Here is a 3,689-nt window from a genome sequence, read left to right as displayed (position 1 = left end):
CAGGGGCCACTCCCCCCCCCACCCCCCGTGCTGGGCCCCCCGAACCGCAAAAAAAAGCAGTTTTTCCTAAATAACTACCTGAACAGTGGCACTGAGGATGAAGAATCTTTTATGGTATGTTGGTCTCAAGGGCCCACATCAATCTGGACCATAATCACTCATTTGTGATTTGCAGCCCCCCGGTAAAAAATGAAAATGCAATATTATTCTGCTTTAATCGCCCCTATCTTCAGTTAAGATGTTCAGAACTGCACGAAATTTTATGTGTATGATTGACCTGGCATTCTCTGGGGGTATGCCAAGTTTCGTAGAATTTCATCCATGGGGGGGTCTAAAAAAAATTAGGTTTGTGTACATTTAGTGACTGTACACTCATTGGCCTGTAGATGGCGGTGCACACATATACACATGCACACACACACACAGGCACCCACATACTATCGGTATTAGAACGGCCGATACATAATTACAAATTTAGTAGCATTAAAAGAAAGCCAAAATAAATATTCATCATCATCATCATGGTTGCATTGGCGATAAGTAGTCGTCTGCCATCATCATGGCAGTATTGGCGATAAGTAGTCGTTTGTCCACTAGATGGTGCATCGTTGCAGTGAGACGTAATTTTGTTGGAAGTTAAAAGTGGGTTGGAAAAACAATGGACGCTTCCTACAAGGACTAGTTTACCGCAGAGAACATCTAATAAGGAGAGGATGATGTTCACATGAAATGTAATTCCCATTTCTTCTTGAAGCCGAAATAAATCTGAGGATGTTTATCGGACATGCTTGGTTTTTACTGCAGGTACGTTAATCTTATAATATCAATAAGGACTTAGGTAATGTTACCGTTAGCGTTGGTTGAGTGATGGAGGCCAATTTGATTGATTGCATTTGTAGAAAACTATAAATGCAGTTATACCAAGCAAATTGATAGCAGCACTGTAATTGTATCTTTCGACTGTCATTTGTTGCACGTGCTACAAAAATCATTCTGTGCAATGGAAGATTTACCAACGTTACACCGGTCTGATACAGTTTTGCCTATACATGCGTGAGACTGAGACGCCTGTTTATTTTGTGCAGGGTGTGAGAGGGGAATCGATGTGCTTTGATTTCAGCTTGGTAGTTGTAGTCTGTGAAATTAAAAAGCATGTGTGTGTGAAGTATCCAAACAATGACACCTTCATTTCATTATGGCTGCTTTAGCAACACACCTTAAGCTACTGTGTAGTGGGTCCCATTTAGAAGTGGCTACTTCATTCGCGCTTTCCTTGACTCATGGAGCTGCGTGAATTTTATTACAACTTTTCGCCACGGTATGGCAGTTTAAGTCCGCTTGATACTGTAAGGCGTAAGCCATTGGTTTCCAAAGGAGATTTTATTTGTGTAACCAGCATAGTCTATTGACAATTTATGTTGTAAATAGGCCTACCTTATAAGCCTACCTGTAGCTTAGGGAAGCTAACAGCTTTCTATTAGGATCTAGTTTGTTAGTTACAGTTTTGGCATAACTCCCTGATGCATTTTTGCATTTAGAATAGCCAGAGCGTGGATATCTCAATCGGAAAATTAAACAATATCGGGTGCCTATGGACTAGGCTGGGTGAACCCAGCCTGATCTGCCCGCTATTTATTTTTTGATTTCTTAAAAGATTGAGCTTGGTCTGGTGAAAGCCAGACTAGCCATGGACCTCAGTTACACAATGCAAAGGAACATGAATCAGCCTATATTTGCACGAACAATAACGGACAACAGCTCTTCAACTTTGGCCCGTTAAAATGTGTATGAACAGTCTAGCGACGCATTTCACCAAGGCCCATTTGGACATGTCTGTTATTTGCACCACTGGTTAGATGTAAAACAGCATTTCGTTTCAGACTACTGTTACTTAATTTGTGCATTAACAATAACGTTTCAGACTACTGTTACTTAATTTGTGCATTGACAATAAAGTATTACATGAACTAAAGATGACTAAAATCTTATGTAGAAGAAGAAACATTCACAAAAAATCCATCCATCCAAAAATGACCTTTGTTTTTGATAGCTGTTGAAAACGGCATGGAACTGACAGAGATGTTTTTGTTTATAAATAAATAAATAAATAAATAAATAAATAAATAAATAAATAAATAAATAAATAAATAACATTATGCTGATACCTTTTGCTTTTCCCAAATACAATGTAGCCTACAGGTGTAAGTGACCTTTCATCAATCCAGTTGCAATGGATGAACTGTGATGAACTGCCCTACTCAGGCGCGCCTGCAGGTGTACGTCCGTACGCACTGTGCGTACCATCACTCAACAACGAGAGAAAATTTACCTTGTGTGTGTGTATATTCACACCATATTGGCCTACCATACCTTTCCAACTATGCACAGTATCCCATTAGTTGCATGCCATCAGGCTATTTACAATTTTCTATTAAGTAAAGTTAGTGAACACTTATTAAAATTAACGCGCACACATGTTTGAGCAGGAGAGAATACGCACGCAGGCACGCATAGGGTACTTTTTTTCTTTTACTCGGCTTTCTATATGGTTATCAGCACACGATGTTGAGCTAATTCACTAACTCAATTCATGGATATCACAAGTTTAAACAACGAAAACAGAAAGGATGGAGGCAGCAAAGCTAGAGCTATTTAAGATGGGCAAGAACAAGGTTGGCTAAGCAATTGGTGTGCTTGTCAGAACGACTGCATTACAGCCGTTTAAAGCCAGACGTTACAGTACGCTATAACACAACTAAAGGTAGCTTTAGCCTGTATAGGGATGTATAAAGTTGCCCAAATGAATAGGTAATTGTAGACGTTGTTGTTGCATTTTTGCATGTGGATGTTGTGCTATGTATGCACGAACCTAAAGGAAAAATACTGTCCACGCGTGAACGTTTTTTTTCTTTTCGGGGGCGGGGGGGCGGATGGGTGTGCGTACCATAGCATTAATTCCTGCAGGCGCCCCTGGCCCTACTTGTGATTGTTTAGAGATTTTAAAGGTTTTATAACAATGCTACATCTTCTTTGGCTAGTCTACAATCTATTCACCTTTTCAGCACCAGTAGGCTACTTTCTGTGCAGCCGCACACACACACTCAGGCATGCCAAATAAGCATACACAAAAGTTTCAAGAGTGGGGGATGGAGTAAAATATGGAGACAAATTGAAGTGTGATTTCTTTTCGCGGAACGGATGTACAGGACTGAGCGGCGGTCATATTTTGTACCGCTATGCGGTACATCTAGTTTTCAAGTCTAATACAAAGGTGTTTCACCTATATAGTGCGTCGAATCCATGAAAACTACAGAGCCCCTAAAGGGACATGTGCAAAAAAACAAAACAAAAAAATGAAGAGATGTGCAAAAAGGCATGTGCAAAAAACAAAACAAAAAAAAAACACTTGACAGTATCGACATAAGAGTGACATGACACTGTCATGACACATGAACCCTAACCCTAACCCTAACCCTAACTTGTTATATCAAAAACCGAATGTCACTTAATAACAGAAGCGTTATGTCATAAATGTTTATGACTTGTTTATGACACATTCATGACAGTGTCATGTCACTCTTATGTCGATACTGTCAAGTAAAGTGTAACCAAAAAATGTTTTCAAGTTTCTATTGTGCACCTGAAACTTTTGTATTCTCACCAGAAACTTTCACATGCACACCCAAAAT

This window comes from Alosa pseudoharengus, unplaced genomic scaffold (assembly GCF_046254945.1).
Source record: "Alosa pseudoharengus isolate Yale_2024_CS ecotype anadromous, Long Island Sound unplaced genomic scaffold, YU_APseudo_1.1 YU_APseudo_1.1_scf_14, whole genome shotgun sequence".
Classification (NCBI taxonomy): Eukaryota; Metazoa; Chordata; class Actinopteri; order Clupeiformes; family Clupeidae; genus Alosa; species Alosa pseudoharengus.
The sequence above is the reverse complement of the archived record's forward strand: the minus strand, read 5'-3'. Positions refer to the sequence as shown.